This window comes from Gymnoscopelus microlampas, assembly GCF_963454915.1.
Source record: "Gymnoscopelus microlampas genome assembly, chromosome: 11".
NCBI classification, from domain to species: Eukaryota; Metazoa; Chordata; class Actinopteri; order Myctophiformes; family Myctophidae; genus Gymnoscopelus; species Gymnoscopelus microlampas.
In genome coordinates this window covers 24,994,451-25,019,444 of record NC_139948.1, presented here as the reverse complement: position 1 = coordinate 25,019,444, position 24,994 = coordinate 24,994,451, and the positions used below count along the sequence as shown (strand labels likewise).

Here is a 24,994-nt window from a genome sequence, read left to right as displayed (position 1 = left end):
TAATACACCTTAAAACTGTTGCGTGGAAATAAGAAAAAAAGTCCGCCCCCCTTCTACGTTGCCTAGAAATGGATAATTGATTGAGGTCATGTGATCAGTGACATACGCAAGGTGTACCTTTGGCTCCGCCCCCTCAGCCAAACAGTTGGCTAACAGTTCTAAGGTGTATTAAAGACATAGTTCAATGTTGAAAATGAGTGGTATGCCCCTTTAATAATACTACGCATCATCCTATTGGGCATTCTAGTCAACTTAATAACACTACACATCACCCATTGGCCTTCGAAAGCCAACTTAATAACATTACACATCCTATTGGGTATTCTAGCCAAATGAATACATGATGTGAAACAGGCCAGCATATTGGATGGGCTCATTCAGCCGTGCATCCCATGGTTGATAGAAGCAGGATGCAGCTGCTGTTAGCTCTGACACACCTGGGTACTACTCACCTCTCAGCTCTCTCAGCCCCCATCAGGCTGTAAAGCTCATTGTGGTTCAGATGGCTGTCTGAATCAGATGCTGTAATGCTCACAGAACCAGTGTACACACCACGGGCATTATAACACACACACACACACACACACACACACACACACACACACACACACACACACACACACACACACACACACACGCATACGCACGCGCACACGCACACACACACGCTGGATTTCTTACTTTCTCTTTTTCCTGTTTCTTTCACTCTGGGCCTTTTTCAGGTAGTCATGCACATACTCATACTCATACACAGACACATACACGAACACTTATTAGTACATGCAAACTAATACAAACACACATGAACATGCATCACATAATGAACACATTACAACAGAATAGATATTTATTTGCAATAAAAAATTGTGTTTTTGGTGTTTTTTTTATTTATCCTCACTCGGGACTGATTCTCCAAAAATCTAGATTGAAATTATTCCATTATTACACTAATACCCCTAACCCCAACCTTATTGTTTTTGGTGTTTTTGTCTCCTGACTCGAGACTGATTGCTAATCAAAAATGAACAAATTCAAATTACCCAAATGCCCCCAACCCCACCCCTCATCTCCAGGCATGAAATTAACTGTGTTTGCTTCTTCTATTACAGCACTTCGACAAACAGCAGAATCTTTATCCATATTTCTGTCATCATGCTTCTGCGCATGCAGTACCTCCGAAGTGCTTTGGTTTTGAGAGGATCCATTCAGCAGCACGGGTTGTCTATTTAGTTTAATCAGTTTCGACACTGGTGGTGAAAGTTAATAGCCTAGGCCGCAGGTTTTCAAAGAACGGCTGTCAGGAGGGTGCCAATTGTAATGGAGGGGGGAAAGAAAATCATAACAATTAGCCAATATGGAGGAGCCAGGGGTTCATTCGCTTCACTTCAAATGACCAGCTGCACTCCAGTATTGATATGGAACACATCATTGATGTGACTGCTTGAGCCTCTTTTTTGTAGTTTTTTTGTTTTCTCTCTGCATTTTATGCTTTATTTCTCAGATAGGACAGACCCTCATCTCAAAATATTATCTTCCAGGGACCCCCCAGAAGCAAATATTTGAGTTTCAAATGCTCGCTTTAAAAAAATATATATATATTTTCTAAAATAGCAGATCTACAAGCTCATAGCGCTGCACTCGGTGCCGCGCTATGAGCTTGTATATCTGCTATTTTTGAATAGCCAAAGTGTTAAAGTGGTTACAATTATTGTGATGCTATATTAACACATTTTGCAGGGGACCCCCTTGAACCTCCCTCTCTAAGGACCCCTGGGGGTCCCCGGACCCCACTTTTAGAACCAATGGTGTAGAGAGAGGAGAGACAATAATCGGGGGTCGGATTTGAACTCATGTCTCAGGTCGCAGCTCACAAGGAGCACATAACTGTGCACTAACCGGCTGAGTCACCAGGCAGCCCCGCGCTCAGTCTACTCTTGTCATCATTAGAATTAACAAGGACGCTGCAGTGCTCCCAGTAGGTTCTGTGCATGACTGTAGTCCCGGGTTTCCAGAAGGTGGCATACAGTCAGTGTTGGAAAAAGTACTCAAATGTTTTACTTGAGTAAAAGTACCAATACTGCAATATAGAAATACCCCATCACAAGTACAAGTCCAGAATTCAAAAATTGTATTGGCATCAAAATGTACTTAAAGTATCAAAAGTAAAAGTACAAAAATATTTTAAAATAGCAGATCAACAGCGACGCGTTGTGAGCTTGTAGATCTGCTATTTTCAAATAGCCTCGGTATAAAATAGGGCTAAAGTCGTTAATGTATGTTTTATAATATAATAATTTACATCTGAAAAGTCACTATAGTAACGAAAGTTTTCAAATAATTGTAGTGGAGTAAAAGTGCAATATTTGCCTCTGAGATGTAGTGGAGTAAAAGTATTGGAAATTGGAAATACTCATGTAAAGTACAAATACCTCAACATTTTACTTAAGTACAGTACTTAAGTAAATGTACTTAGTTACTTTCCACCACTGCATACAGTACATGCCTGTTTCCCGTTCTGGTTCATTTTCTGTGTTTGATTGACTCAGCAACAGATTTGAAGTGGAAACACATGTGTAGGTGTCATGTTTTTCCGGTTCAAACCCGCTGCCGAGCCAATCAAACGAAACTGGGAAAATGAACCGGAACAGGAAACAGGTATGCCACCTGCTGCAAACCTGGGACTACAGTTATGCACAGAGCCTTTTACAGGACTTTTAAGATGATACTTTTCACAGATTTTCTGAGGTATTCTGCTGTATTTAACACTGTAATATACAACATGGATGAGAGCAATATTCCTGGGTGTTCAGCAAGTGCCACTGATTTTGAGCCACTTGAATTGCGGACACAAAAAAAAAGTGGACCGAATCTAGGGGCCTGAACCGAATGGTTTGCTGTTCGGAATGCGTATCGTTACATCCCTACCGGCTACCATATTGATATACACATAACCAACCACACAAAAACACCCATATGGGTCTCTCTCCCTCCTCTGTGCCCCGCCTCAATGTCCCTATATAATAATAATTGTGTCCCTAGCCAAAGCCCTGTCCACGGGGTCGCCTGCATTTAGCTGATTAGCTCTTATGCAGAGCGACTTGCAATAAGTGTGAGTGCAAATACTTTGGGAAATTATTTCAAATATTTGGACTGGTGGAGTGGAGAGGTGCTTATTTTAACTTGCCAGGATTTTCATTTGACTTTTTAAAAATGTATTTCATTGATGCCAGCAACAAGCGACAAATAATGATGCAGTGCAAGAGTCAGAGTGAAAGCAAACCGAAATGGAAGATTCCTAGGCTATTTCTTGTCTAATATATCCCTGTTAAGAATGCATATTGTGTTAAGCTGTAAAGGGTTAATAGAGGGAAACAAACTGGGGCATGAATAGTAATTAAAGGTAGGGTAAGTGATATGTTTTGGATTTTATTTTGTGTTTCGTTGAAAGGTTTAAGTACTATATTCTGATAGTAATCATTGCTACAGAGTTTTCATCCTCGTTGGCTAAGGTTGGCTTCCAAAGTTTGCAGGATTGGTCCGTTTTGAACAAAATGCCTCAAATCATGAACGCAGCTTGCAATTTTCGTGAAATTTCACACACACATTCCCACTAGGAAGAAGGAGGAAGGAGGAATAAATGCCACCCTTTTCACATTGGCCTGTTATAGCGCCACCAGCAGGTCTAATTTAGCAAAACACATTTTTGGAACAAAATGCCTCAAATCATGAATGCAGTGTCCGATTGCCGCGAAAGGCCTAAGAATAAATGCCACCCTTTTCACATTGGCCTATTATAGCGCCACCAGGAGGCCACAATAACATACCTGACCTGGCGGAGACCTGTGCTCCGAGGAGCACTTTTTCTAGTTTTTAAATCATTTTTTAAAGATTACATAGAGTGTAGAGAGCCAGGAACCCGATTCAACTCCTTTCATATCTCCCTTCTCTCTGCCCTCGCCGAGGGCAGAGAGAAGGGAGACATGAAAGGAGTTGAATTTGAACATTGGTCGTCGTGACTCCCAAGGGAGCGTGTAGTTAGTGCACCGACTGACTGCGTTGGGTGTGTACTGTCCGTATTAGCATGTGTGTCTCTGTGTACATAAGCCTCTCATCTATAGAACGCAGAACGCGTCTGATCCATATTCTCCATGCAGTAACCACTCTCTCTAATCCAGCTGGAGTGACAGAGCTTCATAAATAAAACACACACGTACTGCATCACCCCGGAGACGCGCTAGTCAGTATGCTATATTCTCCATGGTGTTGATATTAGCATGTTGGAATGAAGCTTCAGGCCTCAATGCCACTCTATCCTATGGAGGTATACAGTATATTATGCTGTAGCGTGTGTGTGTGTGTGTGTGTGTGTGTGTGTGTGTGTGTGTGTGTGTGTGTGTGTGTGTGTGTGTGTGTGTGTGTGTGTGTGTGTGTGTGTGTGTGTGTGTGTGTGTGTGTGTGTGTGTGTGTGTGTGTGTGTGTGTGTGTGTGTGTGTGTGTGTGTGTGCTTGTGCGTGCATGTAGCATGATAGCATTTATTTTCGTAACCGAAAGCCCTACTTCATGTCTTCATTAGAGTTGTTCTGATTCTGATACCGGTATCGGAAAAGCTGCCGATACTGCCTAAAATGCTGGTATCGGTACCGGTCACGCAATTTATCACATGATGATAATTATGTAATTTACAGTGAACAATGAATTTGTGTTTTGAATGCTTCAGTCGATGTTGCACTACTGTTTTATAATCTTACAGTACAATTTACATTATTATTTTACGAACTTGTAGCTGCACTTTAACAATTATTCATGGATTTTTTATTTATTCCTAGATCAGTGATTCTCAAACTTTTAAATTTCAATGCCCCCCATAACTCTGAGAGTGTACAAATGGACCCATAGGGTCCATTTGGAACCCCCCTCACGGAACCCTGAGGGTCCCTGGACCTCACTTTTAGAATCACTGTCCTAGAATTTTTTTTAATTACACACTGGTATCGGATCGGTACTCGTTATCGACCAATACGCAAGTTATGGATATCGGAATCGGTGAAAGGAAAAAAGTGGTATCGGTGCATATCTAGTCATCATACAAGACTGTCGCACAAAAGTAGTGAAAATAGCAGATCTACAAGCTCACAGCGCGTCACATCGTGACTGTTGTGACTGTGCACAAAATCAGGGTATTATACTCTAAGCAAGCACAAAAAGATGGATCATTTGTTCAGAGTCAGATATCATTGTCATTTTCGATGTCAGTGTACAGTTGACTTAAAGGTATATTTTGTTAGTTATTATGATGGGATAAATGTTATTATTAGTTATTAATTTGTTCATTGTTTATAAAAGTGTAATAGTGTAATGGTCATGGACATGTGCAAGAAATCGTATAATAAGAAGACTGTGCTCTTTTCAACATATTAATAGATGACGTCTAGACAGAGACCTTGAGCCTGTTGGAAGTGACCATATGTGTTCAAGTATGTGAGAGTCAGCACGTTCCAAGGTGTGTGTGTGTGTGTGTGTGTGTGTGTGTGTGTGTGTGTGTGTGTGTGTGTGTGTGTGTGTGTGTGTGTGTGTGTGTGTGTGTGTGTGTGTGTGTGTGTGTGTGTGTGTGTGTCCTGTGACCTCAGCTGTTAAACGACTGTGAAGAATTCATCGGCTGGGAGGGTGTCAGGCTGGAGGAAGGGAGGGGTGAATTGGTATCCATTACAACTGACAAGAGGGGACTGCTTTGACCGCTACATTGTACCACCGAACTGTACAACCACTCTGTGTGTGTGTGTGTGTGTGTGTGTGTGTGTGTGTGTGTGTGTGTGTGTGTCAGCGTCAGGTCGCCACACCTGCTCCTCTCAGCCCCAGGGGGGCCGATGCTACAGCTGTGAGAGAAGAGGGGGATTCGAGGGAGGGAGAGAGAATTCTTTAGCTAACCCTCAACACACCCACACGCTGTCTCCTCTCATTTCTCCGGCCTTCGGCTTCTCTTTCCCTCTTTCCTCTCTATCTCTCCATCCTTCAGACTTTGTCCTCCCCTGCGCCTAGGGTTGCCAAACGTCCCTGGGAATCGGGAATCGTCCCATATTTGGAAACTAAAAGACGTGTCCCTTACAGTGTTGCCAGGTCTGCTTATTATAATTTCCCTCCAAGATTTTATTTGAAAATAGCCGATGATATGTTTGAAGTGCTCATGTGGCCCATAGTGGCTTCTTTTGGGCTTGTTTTCCTAGACCTGGTTGCTTGTTTCTCTCACAGAATCTGGCAACGCTGGTCCCTTATTGAACTGATAAGGGACACACTTTGTTCCTTGTTTTTGGGAATCAATCAATGACACACATCTAACAAGTTGAAACAGCTCATTACATATTATATTACAGGTTGTTAACCCCTCTAGACTTAGTAAACTGGAACTGAGTTGGCTCTGTACTTGGACCACGTTTTTTTGTCTACACCAAATCTCTTTGCCAAAAACAGCCGATCCACAAGCTCATAGATTGGCTATTTCTCTCTGTCTCTCTCTCTCTCTCTCTCTCTCTCGCATCATAAAACAGACACATTTCATGGCTCCTGGTTCATTGCAGCTCAAGACGGCAGCTTCCTGCTTTAATGACAAAAGTTTAGGAAAAGATCATGAAACGAGAGGGAGGAGCGAGAGGTTATGCATTCATTATGGACATGAGCTACTGTACGCACGCACGCACGCACGCACGCACGCACGCACACACACACTTGATAGCTAATGAGGAGACAGACGGTTAACGGTGGATTGATGGAGTAATTCATTGACTTAAAACAGCGATTGGACGTACATAAAGAACGAGAGCATTAAAGTGGTGGTGGTGGGGTGTATATCCTTGTATAGTTTGGTGTGTGTAGTGAGTCAGACTACAGCTGGTATGTATGTCGTCAGCCTGGCCCAACTCTAAATAAAACATGACTTGTTAGCATGGTGGAGAGCACGAGCATATAGTAAAATCCTCAGGGTCAATTTTACTCTGAAGAGAGTTCAAAACTGGACCCTTTCGTTCCATTTGAACACTCTTCTGAGTTAAATGAACATTGAGGATTTTACCATGCGAGCATATTGATTCGCTGCACAAAGAGACACAAGGAGATGTGCACTTATATGCCTTACATTCAAGCGCATGCACGCACGCACGCACACACGCACACAAGCACGCACGCACGTATGTACGTATGCACGCACTCTATTATGCAATGTAGGCTAAGCATGCACATACAATACGCCCAGATAATACATAAGTACACAGTAAAAAACCTCAGTGTTAATTTAAGTCTGAGAGGTCACATGCAGCTATATTGCATTGCAGGGAATGCAGCATAATCTGACCCATATTGAGAGTGACTGGTGCATGTTGCAGAACTCTCTCTCTCCCTTTCACTATGTTCTTCTCACACATGCAAACACTGTATCTGGTCCCTTTTGTTCTTCACAGAGAGTGATGGAGCAGGTTCCATTGTCCTTTCTCCCTCCATGTGCTCTCCCCATTCCTCTGCACACAGGTGATATCCAGAGAGAGAGAGAGAGAGAGAGAGAGAGAGAGAGAGAGAGAGAGAGAGAGAGAGAGAGAGAGAGAGAGAGAGAGAGAGAGAGAGAGAGAGAGAGAGAGAGAGAGAGAGAGAGAGAGAGAGAGAGAGAGAGAGAGAGAGAGAGAGAGAGAGAGAGAGAGAGAAGAGAGAGAGAGAGAGAGAGAGAGAGAATAGTATATCCAATGTAGTATAATATACTACATTGGATATACTATTGGATATTATCCAATAGTATATCCATTGTTTTATGTGTGTGTGTGGTCTCTAGCACAAGCACATCTCTTCTGTGTGTGCGGGTGTGCGTGCGGACACAGGTGTAAATACCTGATTGTTTGACCTCCACCCTCAGCATTTTTTGGTAAATTCTGTCTCTCTCTCTCTTTCTCTCTCTCTCTCTCTCTCTCTCTCTCTCTCTCTCTCTCTCTCTCTCTCTCTCTGCCCCCCTTCCCCCCTCTGGTCCTGTCATGTTGTTCAGTGGGCTGTTGTTTCAGTTGGGACATAAAACAGTGTTCAAACCCATGCTGCAGGCTGTACATCATCATTTCCACAAACACTCCCCTTTTTTGACACTTTTGTCAAGATAAACCATTTATTGCAATGATATTAACATTACACTGCTGCGCTGTTATAACGCAGACTCTGAGATCACAAACAACATTTGAACCCTTCCTGGGGCATAACTTAGAGACAGATATGAAAAATTATATAATCCACAAGAATTCACACAATGACCTACATACAGAAAGAAAACAGGCCTGAAAATCCATCTTTCAGGAGGCCAAAGGGGAAGGTAAACTCACTTTACCATTCTAATGTCTTCTAAATCCTAACAGTTTTCTGAAACTCTTATGTTGCTATAATATCAGTGCTGCTCAAACTTTTACATGTCTTTTTTTTTTTCATTTCTTGTGCAAAATTTGCAAAAATGTTCATGATTTTTCAAAAATAACAGATCTACAAGCGCACAGAGTGCCGCGCTATGAGCTTGTATAAAGTATAAAATAATGGTTAAAGTGATGCGTTCCCGGTCTTAATGGGTTAACATGACCGCCTAAATTGATCTTTACATGTGTTAGATCGAGGCCAAATGAGATTGAAGGGTGATGGCACAGTTCACAGACTTTTTATTAGCTAGTATAGAACATGCCATTACGTGCACAATATATTTTAGGAGGAAACGTAAACCTGCCTCCAATAATTAAAACACAACATGTCAGTTGTTTTTTCATAATTCTGACTAATTCTCTGCTAGAATGTCTCACATTGCCCTTTAAACATGTGTGTGTGTGTGTGTGTGTGTGTGTACGCCTTGACAAATGAGACCTGCTCTTTGTTCTAAGCCGGTAGGAAGGTCCCTGCAGTTGGAGGCAGTATTCATAATGACACGGATATACAAAAAAATAAGTGGTTATCAATATTTCATTTTGGAAATCAAGACAGGAGTGCAGAGATTGCTCCATTAAGCCATTTAGCATTTTAGCATTTTGTGATAATCTGACTGAGAAAAACAACCTCTGTTTCTTCAAACATAATTGTAATTGTCACCACTTTATAGAATAAACACTCTCAGGAGAAGAGGTAATTAATTAGACATGAGGATGCAAATCGTCTCTGTCGGGTGGAAACCTCATTATGTCCAAAACTGTTACATTTCAGGGTTCAATTTCAAAAATAGCTAAAGTAGCAGATCTACAAGCTCAAAACGTGGCGCCACGTTTTGAGCTTGTAGATCTGCTACTTTTTTTTCTTCTGTGTGACGCTTGGCTTTAGTATGATCAAGTAAGTCTTTAATTTACGAAAAAACACAAAAAGTTATAATATGGAGATATAAGAGGTTTTTGCCCGACAGCAACGAAATAAGGGTTGCTGTTACAGCTTTGGATGCCATGCATGTACCAGATGCAGTGGTGGAAAAAGTGCTCAAATGTTTTACTTTACACTAACTTTACTTTTGACTTCAAATGTCCGCAATGTACGGTATGTAGGGCTGAAGTGGTTAATGTATGTTTTGCAGGCTAATAATAATCCAAATCTACAAAGTAACTAGTAACTAAAGTTTTCAAATAATTGTAGCGGAGTAAGAGTACAACATTTTCCTTTGAGATGTAGTGGAGTAGAACTACTGAGAATTGGAAATACTCCAGTAAAGTCGAAATACCTAGAAATTGTACTTTAGTACAATACTTGTGTAAATGTTCTTAGTTACTTTACACCACTGACCAGATGCCAGCTGGGTGCTCAGCAGCCTTGGCATGCACACATCGGCTGGTGTTGTCCATGAATAGAGATGGTCTTGTGTAGACATGTGGCATGGGTCTGGACAATGTGACACCAGCTTCCTCACTAATCTCTACTCTTCCAACATCCAGAGAGGTTTTGGTTTGATCAGACCTGTGCGTGCCAATTAACCACTTAAACCATACATGGGCAACTGGCGGCCCGGGGGCCACATGCGGCCCCCACCTTCACTTGGTGCGGCCCGCAGGTTAATATCGGATTACTGATATATTATTGATTTCAGCTGTTACAGTTCCAAACATGCAAACATGACCCGCTTTAATTACTTCAGTCTATATTAGTAGCTTAATGACTATAAAATTCTATTTACTTTTTTTATGTCCAATGTATTTGTATTTAAGTTCATTCAAATGCATTTGAAATTAAATAAAAATGTTACATTTCAGGATTCCAATTCAAAAATAGCAAAAATCTCAAAACGCGTCGCAGCGCGACGCGTTTTGAGCTTGTAGATCGGCTATTTTCGCTATTTTTGAATCAGAATCCTGAATTTCTGTTGTTTTGTGTGACATATAAAGGCAAAGTACAGCATTAATTCATGGAAAAAGTTAAAATACAGAGATAAGTGCTGTCTGCCCTCTGACAGTATATGCAATGTGGCCCTCTGGAGTGAGTGTGGAAATATAGTGGCCCTCTACATCATCAAAGTTGCCCACCCCTGACTTAAACCCTATATAACTTGTTGTCCCGCAGGGGTCTATACATGGTCCCCTCCTTTTTTCCTTCTACATCAAATTTCTCTTCTTAAAAATCATAAAACCTCACACTGTGAGCTTGTAGATTGATTGCTATCCAACTTGTGAATGTTAATGGTGTGTTGCGTGTCTCTGTGACGTGTCTATGGTTAAAACAGTAAAGTAAAGCCTGTAACAGCTTATCATATGAGTCAGCATTGGGACTTTGTGGTACCAGGATACTGGAGATACTCTGATCTCCTTTTAGTTATCACCACAAACTATATAAGAATAACATGGTGTTTTACAGCTGGTTATCATTTAAGCTCTTACAGTCTGTGGAACAGCCTCCTGGTGGATGCGCAGGGCAAACTGGGTTCAAACTGGGTTTAGTTTTTAAAGGCGGGCTAAAGACTTGTTGTCTGCCTAAAAGCTTTGCAACATAATATGAACTATATTTATTGATGCCTAATCCTTCCATGTTTTATCTACCTTGTTTATGTTTTTTTTGTCTTTCTTTCTTATATGAAAATATGATTAATTCAAAAGGGTTGTAAGAAGTGAACCGTCTATCATTTAGAAGTTTTGACTGATGCTCCTTAAATCTTAAAGCCTTAAATCTTCTCACAATCTGCAGAACACATGCGGAATATTCCAAGGTTGGTGATGTCAGTCGATTGTTCCGTCTGTCCATCGTCCATGCACTTCTATGCCAAACACCCTGAAAACTATTGGCACGGAATTTAGCAACACTGGATGATAAACCTGGCAGATGTTGGTACCCCATGGCCTTTCCTTCAACACCACCATTAGGCCAAAATGTCTCAAAATCTAATGGGCAGATGGATGGATGTGTCACAGACATACATTCAGTTTTTTAACCCTACAATATGAAGCTCTTTGCAGATTGGCCTGCAAGGCTTTGCAAATGGTCCAAGTAGCTAATGACACTGAGCGGGGTCATGCCTATATAACTCAGCCCCTCATTTTAGGCTTAGGCTTGGGGTTAGTGTTAGTTTAGAGGGAACATACAATAGTATAGGTACACTCCCACAGTAAAATAGCTATACTGTACTGTTCCTCTGTGTGATATGTTGCCTGGGTAACTTAGCCATATTTATGCTCTCTGTCTTTCTGTCAGTCTCTCTCTCTCTCAGTAGATGAGGTTGAGAGGGCCTGTGTGGTTATCGCCCCTCCCCCAGCCTCGTGACTGATGACTTCATCAATAATCTATACTAAGACTTGAGCCCACCCCCCTCTGACCCTAACACACACACACACACACACACACACACACACACACACACACACACACACACACACACACACACACACACACACACACACACACACACACACACACACACACACACACGCATACGCACACACACACACTTTATTGTACATGCAGCACATGGCATTAACCAAAGACTACATCACAGCAGCTCTGCCTGTGTGTCAGTAGTAACAGTACAGTGATACTGCCTGTGTGTCAGTAGTAACAGTACAGTGATACTGCCTGTGTGTCAGTAGTAACAGTACAGTGATACTGCCTGTGTGTCAGTAGTAACAGTACAGTGATGACTGCCTGTGTGTCAGTAGTAACAGTACAGTGATGACTGTCTGTGTGTCAGTAGTAACAGTACAGTGATGACTGCCTGTCATGGCACACATTATGTGGCCTTCAAAAATTAACTCTTTGGCACCTCCTACAGGCGCTTGCCACAAAAAACCCAGTGATTGGCATTAAGCCTTTTCAGCTGTGCTATGACCTGTAATGAGTGTTAAGGCGTGTCAGGTCAGCTCATTGATTTCAGCACACCTGAATCCTAATTTGTTTGTTGAAAGGGAGTTTCTTAACTTGGACAGAGCTCCTCATTCTTTTCCCTGCTTTTGAGCCTTGGAGAGCCTTTGCTTGTGAGTTTTCATGTTTAGTTCTACATTTCTGTATTTTGTGCATATGCATAATTTGTAATTCATGTGGCATTTAGTTAAAACACATTTCATGATGCTGTGGTTAAAAATACTAAACTAAGATGAATGTAGCTTTTTGCCATAATGTTAAACTAACATGCTTATTGTAATAATGTGCAAGGAGAATATTGTACAGTATGTTATGATGTTACATTTGCATTATGTGTATGTTTTGTGACCAAGACACTGTTATATTGTTTATTTCAGTTTTACAAAAAAGATTTGGATGATGAGAAGAAGATACAGTAAAGTCTGGAAAGTAACTCCTGTGTCGGACTCTTTTGATTCCATTGATGTTGTTCGCTATCTGTCAAGGGATGTATAAGGGACACGCATCTATCTGAGACAGAATAGTAAAAAAGCAGCCTCACAACAGGCACTACAGTACAGGAAAGAAAGCACTTCATCTCAAGTATTTCTCGCTCATCATCCCGCTTCATACGCCCAGACGGCATAAGCAATACATGATGTCAGAGAAAGAGCTTCCAGGTGAAGGCCCAACAGAGCAAACAATGAAGACAAGGTCCATAGCCTTCAGTTCAGCTAGGAGTTCAGCAAGGAGTTCAACAGCTAGCAGAACCGCCGCCAAGGCTCGTGCCAAGCTGGAGGGCACCCGAGCCAGGACCGAATTTATCAAAAAGCAATCAGAACTCATGATTGAAAAGGCTCGTGTGGAAGCGAGTCTTGCTGTTCTTAAGCAAGAATGTGATGTAGCTGCAGCCATTGCAGAGACAGAAGTGCTGGAGGAAGCAGCAGAAAGTGAACATGAAGAGAAGCATTCAGAAGTACAAGGTGTCTTTGAACGCATTACCAACTATGTGCAACAGCAGTCTCAGCTAGAGGCGATAACTCCTGCAGGCGTGGAGCCATATCAACCACCACTAGAGCCCATTGTTCATGATCTCAGAGCTGCAACGCCAACAAGGCAGCATCGCTCTGCAGCTCGAACTGCACATTACGGGGAGCTTGATGCCAATGATGCAACACAGCAACGTCAGAGGACAACACCAGTGAGTCGTCGCAACATCCAAGCACTGCCATTCTCTCCCACAACTATTCAGTCTACACCACAGTCACCGCTCAAAGACTCTGATATGAGTGACATCGCTAGATACTTAGCACGACGTGAGCTTGTCAACTCAGGACTCTCCAAGTTCGACGATCGACCGGAGAGTTATTGGTCGTGGAAGTCATCTTTCTTGAATGCAACAGAGGATTTGCACTTGTCAGCTAGTGAGCTGCTAGATGTGATGTCAAAGTGGTTGGGAGAACAGTCTGCACATCATGTGAGGCGGATTCGAGCCGTGCATTTAGGCGATCCTGTTACAGGCCTAAGAAAGGCTTGGGAGCGACTGGAAGACTGCTATGGTGCCCCAGAGATTGTTGAAAAGTCTTTATTCGACAGGCTTGACAGCTTTCCAAAGATCAATATCAAGGATCCCTCAAAACTTCGGGAGCTTGGAGATCTCCTACAGGAGATGGAGTCTGCTAAATTGGAAGGTTACCTGCCTGGGCTTAACTATCTTGACACCCCCCGTGGTGTTGCACCGATAGTAGACAAGTTACCTTACAGCCTTCAAGATAGGTGGATGGCTAAAGGTTCCCAATACAAAGTTGTTAATCGTGTTGCCTTTCCTCCATTCTCTTACTTCTGTGACTTCATCTGCAGAGAGGCCCGGTCACGCAATGATCCAAGCTTTGCTCTTTCATCAGGAAACCAAAGTGTGCCAAAACCGGAGCAGCCAGCTAAGCGGCAAGTGAAAAGCTCAGTCTATGCCCACAAGACCGAGGTCTCGTCAGATATTGTGAATCAGACGCAGTCAGATGACAGAAGCAATTCAAGTGGTTTGGATGTCGACAAGCAATGCCCACTTCATAAGAAGCCCCATCCTCTCAAGCGCTGCAAGGGGTTTAGGAGCAAGCCTCTTGAGGAGCGTAAGACGTTCCTAAGGGAAAACGGCATATGCTTCAGATGCTGTGCTACAACCACTCATCTGGCCAGAAACTGTAAGGCGGCTATCAAATGTAAAGAATGTGACAGTGACGCCCACGTTACAGTCTTACATCCTGGACCACCCCCTGCAACCCCAACCGAGCATGGCGGGGAGAGAGAAGATGAGACACTTCAATCAGCTGTCACTACGAAGTGTACTGAGGTCTGTGGAGATGGTAGGAATACAAGATCATGCTCCAAGATCTGCCTTGCTAAAGTTTATCCAGAGAGTCACCCAAATAAAGCAATCAAGCTCTATGTAATCCTGGATGACCAAAGCAACCGATCGCTTGCCAGAACCGAGTTCTTCGACCTGCTGAACATCAAGGGAGAAAACTCAGCTTACACCCTTCGTACCTGTGCAGGTGTGACAGAGACCTCAGGGAGGAGGGCCACAGGTTTCATTGTGGAGTCCTTAGATGGCGTGACGAAGGTGAAACTGCCAACTCTGATCGAGTGCAACAATATGCCAGATGACAGGGCCGAAATACCAACTCCAGAGGCAGCGCAGTGGCATACTCACCTAAGGCCCATTGCTCATTGCATTCCTCCACTGGATCCTAAAGCCCAAATTCTTCTTCTCCTGGGTCGTGACATACTCCAGGTCCACAAAGTGCGGGAGCAACGGAATGGACCGAGCAACACCCCCTACTCACAGAGACTCGACCTGGGTTGGGTCGTGGTCGGAGATGTCTGCCTAGGATCAGTGCACAAGCCTGCAGCTGTAAGTGCGTACCGCACCCATGTACTCGACAACGGACGTCCTTCCCTTCTTCTTCCATGTCCCAACTGGTTCTTTGTCAAGGAGAAGTTCAGTGTCAAGCCTCCACCTGACATTTCCCTAGCATGCGACACCTCCATCTACGACAGCTGTGCCATAGGACATGCCATCTTTGAAAGGTCAGAGAACGATGACAAAATTGGACTGTCTATTGAAGATCGACTCTTTTTGGACATCATGAGTAGAGAGATGTTCGTGGATGACAGCAACAGTTGGGTGGCACCACTCCCCTTCAGAACACCACGCCAACGGCTCCCCAACAATAGAGACCAGGCACTGACACTGACTGAGTGGAACACCTGGAGGAAATCACTCCATGATCTCGAACAGCTGGAGATTCCCAGACCATACGCTGCCACCACCCTTTCTACAGCTCTGAGAAAAGAACTTCACATCTTCTCAGATTCTTCTATCAAGGCGATAGCAGCAGTAGCATATCTCCGTGCCATCGACAGCGAAGGAGCATGTCACATTGGATTTGTCTTAGGTAAGGCGGAGCTAGCGCCACAAGCTGCTCATACCATTCCCAGACTGGAACTGGGGGCTGCTGTTCTAGCCGCAGAGATAGCACAGATCGTCACTAGTGAACTGGACTTCACCCCAGATGCTGTGGAGTTCTACACTGATAGCAGAGTCGTCTTGGGATATATCCATAACCAGACAAGACGTTTCTATGTGTACGTCTGCAACAGAGTGCAGCTTATCAGAAAGGTCTCAAGCCCAGCACAGTGGCATTACGTCGCTTCGAGTCGCAACCCTGCAGACCTCGCCACTCGCTCTGTACCAGCAGCTCTGTTAAGCACTACCACTTGGCATACAGGACCTGCTTTTCTGGCTCAGGCTGGGGAAGAACCATCGCTGGAAGAGGAGAGGTTTGACCTCATCGAGCCAGACATAGATGTGGAAGTTCGCGCTCTCGCCACTACTCTATCTACCGACAGCTCCTTTCTAGGATCTCATCGCTTTGAGCGATTCTCTTCATGGAGGTCACTAGTGAGAGCTACAGCCTCACTCACACACATCGTCCAGTCCTGTAAGGCGACAGATGATCAGGATGGAACCTGCAGATCGTGGCACCACTGCACAACGCCTCGCACAGTAGAGGAACTGTTGAAAGCAGAAGTTGTCATAATCAAGACTGTGCAGAGAGAAGCTTACAAAGAAGAGCTTGTCTGCATTGCTAATGGAAAATGCATTCCAAGGAACAGTACGCTGAAAAAACTGGATCCTTACTTGGACGAAGGAGGCCTTCTCAGGATAGGAGGCCGGCTTAAGCATGCTGCTCTGGATTTCGAAGAGAAGTTCCCTGTGATTATTCCAGGCCGCAGCCATGCCGCAAAATTGCTTGTGAACCACTACCATGACCGAGTCAAGCATCAGGGTCGTGTGTTCACCGAAGTTTCTGTTCGCACTGCAGGGTACTGGATTGTCGGTGCTAGGAAGTGTGTCAACAGCATCCTTCACAAGTGCGTGATATGCAACAAGCTTCGTGGAAAGGTAACTGAGCAGAAGATGGCGGACTTGCCCATCGACCGCTTGAGCACTGAACCACCGTTTACTTATGTTGGGCTCGACGCATTTGGCCCATGGACGGTGGTTGCAAGACGTACAAGAGGAGGACAGGCTCAAAGTAAGAGATGGGCTATTCTCTTCACCTGTATGAGTACTCGTGCCATACATATTGAGCTGATCGACAGCATGGATTCATCAACCTTCATAAACGCCCTGAGAAGGTTCTTTGCTCTACGAGGACCTGCAAAGCAGATACGCTCGGATTGCGGGACCAACTTCATAGGGGCCTGTAAAGATCTGGAAATCCTGACAACCGGTCCTCATGAACCCAGAGTGAAGCAGTACCTTACTGAAGAGGGCTGTTCCTGGGTCTTCAATCCGCCTCATGCATCCCACACGGGAGGAGTCTGGGAGCGGATGATAGGCGTCTCCAGACGCATACTGGATTCTATGCTGCAGCAAACCAGCGCCTCTCGCTTAACACATGACGTGTTGTCTACCCTGATGGCAGAGGTCACAGGAATAGTCAATTCAAGGCCTCTTACTCCCATCTCAACTGACCCAGAATCACCTTTCTTGCTGACACCAGCTATGCTCCTCACTCAAAAGGTCTGCACCCTAGGTCCCCCTCCAGGCGACTTCAAGGAATCCGACCTACACAGGCAGCAATGGCGGCAGGTGCAGCATCTTGCGGACACCTTCTGGAGCAGATGGAGGCGTGAATACCTGGCAACGCTTCAGAGCCGAAGCAAATGGCAAGAGGAACGACAGAACCTGAAGGAGGGCGATGTAGTCCTTCTTAAAGACGCCCAGGCCAAGCGCAATGAATGGCCCATGGCCCTTGTGACCAACGCGCTGGCTGGCAGTGATGGACGAGTCAGAAAGGTCGAGCTCAGAGTTGCAAGGAATGGAACAATCAAGACATTCTTCAGACCTGTTTCAGAGACAGTTCTTCTGATGTCAACCAAGGACTGATATTTTGTAGTCTTTACTCTGTGTGAAATTGTGATTTCAATTTGTTATACTGTATAGTGGTATCTGATTAATCCCAGGCGGGGAGTGTCATGGCACACATTATGTGGCCTTCAAAAATTAACTCTTTGGCACCTCCTACAGGCGCTTGCCACAAAAAACCCAGTGATTGGCATTAAGCCTTTTCAGCTGTGCTATGACCTGTAATGAGTGTTAAGGCGTGTCAGGTCAGCTCATTGATTTCAGCACACCTGAATCCTAATTTGTTTGTTGAAAGGGAGTTTCTTAACTTGGACAGAGCTCCTCATTCTTTTCCCTGCTTTTGAGCCTTGGAGAGCCTTTGCTTGTGAGTTTTCATGTTTAGTTCTACATTTCTGTATTTTGTGCATATGCATAATTTGTAATTCATGTGGCATTTAGTTAAAACACATTTCATGATGCTGTGGTTAAAAATACTAAACTAAGATGAATGTAGCTTTTTGCCATAATGTTAAACTAACATGCTTATTGTAATAATGTGCAAGGAGAATATTGTACAGTATGTTATGATGTTACATTTGCATTATGTGTATGTTTTGTGACCAAGACACTGTTATATTGTTTATTTCAGTTTTACAAAAAAGATTTGGATGATGAGAAGAAGATACAGTAAAGTCTGGAAAGTAACTCCTGTGTCGGACTCTTTTGATTCCATTGATGTTGTTCGCTATCTGTCAAGGGATGTATAAGGGACACGCATCTATCTGAGACAGAATACTGCCTGTGTGTCAGTAGTAACAGTACAGTGATGACTGTCTGTGTGTCAGTAGTAACAGTACAGTGATGACTGCCTGTGTGTCAGTAGTAACAGTACAGTGATACTGTCTGTGTGTCAGTAGTAACAGTACAGTGATACTGCAGTACATCATCACACGGTCCCAACGACGACTGCTTTATTGAAGGATCGTTGTATATTACGAAATAACCTAAATGTTATGATGGAGTGCACATGAAACAAGACTGAACAGACAGAATGTCTGAATGTTACACACACACACACACACGCACGCGCACACGCACACGCACACGCACACGCACACACACACACAATTTCCTTATATATCCCATCTACAACTCTACGTAACTCACTGCAACACACACACACACACACACACACACACACACACACACACACACACACACACACACACACACACACACACACACACACACACACACACACACACACACACACACACACACCATCCATTAGAGAGATTTGAGTAATCTGGAAAGTGGTATGATGGTGCGAGTTAAATGGTGTGCAAGAGATTTTATTGTGCTGAGTTGATGGCTGTTTTACACACAGATGCGCGCGTGCACACGCACACACACACACACACACACACACACACACACACACACACACACACACACACACACACACACACACACACACAGATCTACATCTCTCTCTACAAACATTCAAAACGTAATTTAACAGTCTCCATGTACACTGTTACCGATAATTACAATCGTGCAACTTCTTACTTGCACGCATGCATGCACGGAGTCGCACGCACGCACACACACACACACACACACACACACACACACACACACACACACACACACACACACACACACACACACACACACACACACACACACACACACAGTCACACACACAGTCACACGCAGTTAGTGACAGTTCATTTATTATCGATAGCTGCAGTGAGCGCATCTTTCCATCTCTACTGTAACCAAAGGGTTAAGTGACAGGTCACCTGGTGACTCTTATTACATCACCCAGCCCTGCATGTCAGTGACCAGTCATACACAGGCGGAGTTAAAAAGTCAAAAGGTTCACAATACACTCTGTGTGTGCCTGTGTGTGTGTGTGTGTGTGTCCTTCAGTGTGTGCGTGCTTCGGTGTGTCTCTGTGTGTGTGAGAGTCATTGAGAGATTGATTTTATGTGACGTTGTTGGGGAACATAAATAAGAGCCACAGTGGGCGTGCTGCTGCTATAGGACGTCAGAGATAACTGTCAGTTCTGCTAAAATAAAAAATATGACTCGAGGAAAAAAAAAACATCTTTGTCATATCATGTCAATGTGCCCTCCTGGAGGATGTCACGGACCTGATTCAATGCAAATTTAACCCATTAGACCGGGAAAGAATCTGTCATTTTTATTTGGCTATTCAAAAATAGTAGATATACAACGAGCTTGTAGATCTGCTATTTTTGAAGAAATCATGAAAGTTTGTGCAAATCTTTTGAATATATATATATTTTTTTACATTTTTAACTCAAATCTTTGCTTCTGGGGGTTCTACAAATTGAAAAACATATGTTTCTATATCAGTGGTTCTCAAACTTTTTCATGTGAAGAACTCCCAAAATGATATGTATTTGGCCGCGGACCCCCAACTCAAAATATTTTGTAATAGGGACCCCAGAAGCAAAGATTTGAGTAAAAAAATGTCCCTTTAAAATATATATAATCAAATATTTGCACAAATTTTCCTGATACATTTTTTTTTGCAGATCTACAAGCTCATAGCGCGGCACTCGGTGATGCGCTATGAGCTTGTGGATCTGCTATTTTTGATTAGCCAAAGAAATTAATGTGATGAGATGTGCCCCAGTTACAGCTATAACTCCAATGACTTACAGTACAACTCATAGGTGAGAGAGTCTCCTCATAGATCCCGTGTGTGACTTTGGGTTAAAGAGGAACTCTACCGACAAGCAACATTTAAATAATTGACCAGATCAAGGCATAACTGATGAAGTCTGCTTGTGTGGCCCGCCAAAGCCATCTTTGCACAGACATTACGGCAGTAGTAGTAGTACATTTGGTAGAGATACTGTATGCATCTTAATGATGCATACAGTATCTCTACACCCGCTCGATTTTGGAGAACTTTTGTACCATTTAGATGTTACTAACTAGACCAGGGGTTTTCAACTGATTTTGACCCAGGGACCACCATTCTGACTAAAGGTAACCTGGGGACCACCACTATTGTGCGTGGTGGGTCCATCATAGACCCACCCCCACACAATAGTGGTGGGGGGTTCATGCACTACAGGGAGCTGGAGAAAATAGCTATAATATCAATATAATATCTAATAAAATACAGTGATTTTGTTTGAATATGATGGAATATGATTAAGGATTACTGTGATTGTGGTAAGCTCACATTTCATATCACACACACACCATACAGTAAGAACTCCTGTAAGTTTTTTTGCCAGGGACCACCTGGTTGTCCGCGGACTACCGGTTGAAAACCCCTGAACTAGACCATACCCGGAGAAGTGTGCAGGCGCAAGTAGTTGCAAACGTGGGGTTATTGCGCGTCCTGTCGCTCGTCCCCCCCTGCTATAAATTGTACCATTGAGATGCTTACAAACCAAACCACAGTGTGGAGAAATCAACTGATTTGCGTGTTCAATTATCTGGTCTTCCGATCAGATGACTTTGTGAAGCAGGGAGCTGCGGGATGCGCGCTAGGTTGGTCGACTAACTACAGTATACTGTATGTAGAGAGCTGGCTGTGAGCTCATTATACAATCGCTGAAGAAAAATGTTGCCATTGTACGTTATACGTTTCTGTAAACCATGGATACGTTGAAACTCAAGGTTGTGGTGCGGAAAACGAGTTTCCGCACCACAAGCGATGCGATGGCCATGCTGGTCACTCTGTGCCGTTCAAGTTGCATACCGACAGAGTGGGAGTCGGTTATAATCTATTGTGAAAAAATGGCATAGTACTTGTGATATAGTAATCTCTCAAGAACAGATTCTGCTCTCCGCTTGAATCTGTCGGGGGGGTTCGTCATCCCTAAACCTAACCACCTCTAAATGACTATTAACCACTTAAACCCCACCCTGGGCAAGACCTGGGATGTTGGTTGTCTAGGAAGTTGACAACCGGAAATGGTTCAATTTGGCGGAAGTACCGCCCAAGGAAATGACGTTAATGCTTTACAAATCTGTTAACATTCTCCGTGAATGAAACGAGTGTTGTGATTGGTCAAAAAAATATCATTTCCGGGGGAAACGCGTACGACGGAAATCCTACCCACTCAGCACTTCCTAGACACTCGCTGCTTTAGGTCGTGACCAGGCTCTTCTTTTCGCAGATAAGTGAGGCTGGGACCGAGGTTACTTAAACCCCAGCATCGGTATTGTGGGGTAAGCTTTCGCTGAAAAATAGCAGATCGACAACAGCGAAAGCTTCCCCCCCAATAACAGAAAATAGAGAAGATTGAGCCCTGAGTTACCCATATGGGTTTTAAGTGGTTAAGCCTAGCCCCAACCTGAATCTTTTCGCAATTGCAAGCCTAACATCTAACCACAAAACTATGTCTCTTGTGAGGACCAGAAAATTGTCAAATTATACTAAACTTGTGGGGACATTTGAGCCTCGCAAGTATAGTAATATGCATGCACACACACACACACACACACACACACACACACACACACACACACACACACACACACACACACACACACACACACACACACACACACACACACATACACACTCTCTCACACACACACACACACACACACACACACACACACACACACACACACACACACACACACACACACACACACACAATCAAACACAATTGATGACTGTGTTTAAAATTCAAACCGACGGCAATAATAGCCCATCGTTCCTGCAGAGGGCCCGCGTCCAGACCCCCCCCCCCCCCCCCCCCCAATCATAGAAGCTTTTCAAGGTGATGTGCTGTGCTTAGCGTAGCTCATTATCCTGAGCGGGGCCAGCGGAGCAGGTCTCTGAATAGCGGAGTCGTGCCTCCATTGTGGCCTGTGTGCGGTGAAAGGTGCTGAAGTGGTGCCTCCAATCACAGCCTGGCCTCTCAAGACATGCACACACACACAGAGACATGTACCCCCCCACCCACTGTGGTGGAGTCTGCAAGTGTGTGCTTGTGTATATGTGCTCATAGGCAGTGGTGGGAAAAGGTACTCAAATGTTTTACTTACGTAAAAAGGATCGATACTGCAATGTAGAAGTGCTCTGTTACAAGTAAAAGTCCGGAATTGAAAATGTTTATTTTTTATTTTTTACCCTATTTGTAATGAGCATTAGTGAAGACCAATTACATGAACATAAGTTCAAAATGAGTGAAGTGTTCCTACTGAGCTAGTCTGTAGTGCAGTCTTTCTTCCTGGTATTCAGAAACAGAATCAGAATCAGCAGGTTTATTGTCACATCACAGGTTTACAAGGTAAACAAGTGGGTGAAATTCGTTTTTTTACATCATTCTGCATCGCAACGTTAATTTCCATAGAAAGAAGAGGGGGGGGGAGGGAGAAGAAGAAGAGGGGTGGGGGGTAAGTGGGAAGGAGATCAAACAAGCAGATTGTCAGTGTTTGTGTTGTCAGGGAAAGTGCTTGACAAACATTATTCTCATTTTGCTGCTCTACTCTTGAAGCAGAAAACATTATCCAATAAAGGCAATATCTAGGATTTTTTTTGTATGCAGCCATTACAAATTCATTCTTCTTTTAACAGCTCTCGTCTTTTGTCTTTCTGGCTCTCCCACATAACTACACTTCTCTGCTCTCTCTGTCTCTGTCTCTCTCTCTCACACACACGCACAGTGCTATAAGAGCGCTAATGGTCAAACACATTTTTAAACAATCAGCACAATGTCAAAGCGCCCAATGAAATGAGTAAACAATGATTGTGTAGGTGCTTTAATATTAATATCAGCCTGTTGACTTATTTCCTCAGACTAATAAATTGTCTTATTGATTTTTATATTCATGTTAGTCCCAACATCTCTCTCCTCCTTCGGAGTGATGTAGCCTACTCAGTTTTACTATATTATTATTATTATTATTATTATTATTATTATTATTATTATTATATAACTGTTAAGGCACCTACAGCACTGGTTCTCAACACTTTACATTTCAAACACCCCCAGTTTTATATGCGTTAGGCCACCACGGACCCCCATTTGATATGATTTTTTAACTCTGGGACCCTAACCTACAGTACACTGTAAAATCCTTAATGTTAACTTAAATTGTATATTTTCTGTCCAGGTAGCTCAGTCGGTAGAGCATTGGTTTTCAAAGTGGGGTCCGGGGACCCCCAGGGGTACTTGAGGGGGTTCCAGGGGGTCCCCAGCTAAATGAAGGATAGTTAGGAACCAAATGGACCCTTATGGGTCTGTAACTCTGAGAGTGTACAAATGTACACTCTCAGAGTTACATTAACATTGATTTTACAATATGAATCGGGATACCAGAAATAGAAATGCCATTAAATGGGGGTCCGTAGCCTAATACATGTCAAACTGGGGGTCCTCTTGAAATTAAAATGGTTGAGAATCACTGGTAACTAGCAGTGAAATATCTTCTCTTATGGGGGTCCCTGGCATATCTTTTGAAATGGGGGTCCGCGGGCTAATAAGTGTCAATTTGGGGGTCCTGGACATGAAAAAGTTTGAGAACCACTGCGGTAGAGCACTCGGTTTGATCCCAAGCACCACCATCTCAGTGTATGCACTGTGGGAGCTGATGGTAGGTGTTGTGCCCCTCCTCAGCAATCCATCTCCCAGAGATCTATAATAACACTTTGAAAAGGGCATAGATGACCCTTTATCTTGGCCGATATTGTCAACAAGCCACTCCGACCTACTTACTGCTGTACTTACTTACAGTATGTCTTGTATTGTCGACTAATTGGCTATACCTTTATTTATTCAGATGGCGAAGTCATATAATACTGTGCTCCGGAGCTAAAGACGCGCACGCGCGCACACACACACACACACACACACACACACACACACACACACACACACACACACACACACACACACACACACACACACACACACACACACACACACACACACACACACACACACACACACACACACACACACCGGGGTCATCTGTGTGAGGGAGTGTTAGTCTGGTAATTGGACCTGACCATCAGTTGTCTTGGTCAAGTCCTGCTCTCCCTGTGTGACCTACTGACCTTTCACACATCCTGTCATGCTATCCTATATCCTGTCTCACATACATCCACCACATCTCTGACATACTGTAGGTCCTTTCTTTTACGGAGTTAAATGAACACCAATGATTTTGCTGTGGGCTGCTGTAGTAGTTCACATGAACCCATTAAGACCTGAAGCCGATCGTACAAAATGTCTTCGAAATCCTACGTTTTTTGAAAAAAACGTATGTTGCTATTCG

At 43.6% G+C, this 24,994-nt stretch overlaps 1 protein-coding gene across 1 annotated transcript in view; it reads right to left on the bottom strand.

The window, feature by feature from the left end:
* The window catches only part of rpusd1 (RNA pseudouridine synthase domain containing 1), a 426,852-nt gene extending 411,505 nt beyond the window's left edge, over window positions 1–15,347 (bottom strand). Inside the window, exon 1 of the mRNA XM_084071334.1 lies at window positions 15,337–15,347. The gene's annotated coding sequence lies outside the window, so the exon portion shown is untranslated. The remainder of the gene's footprint in view (window positions 1–15,336) is intronic.
* Window positions 15,348–24,994: the final 9,647 nt, after the last annotated feature.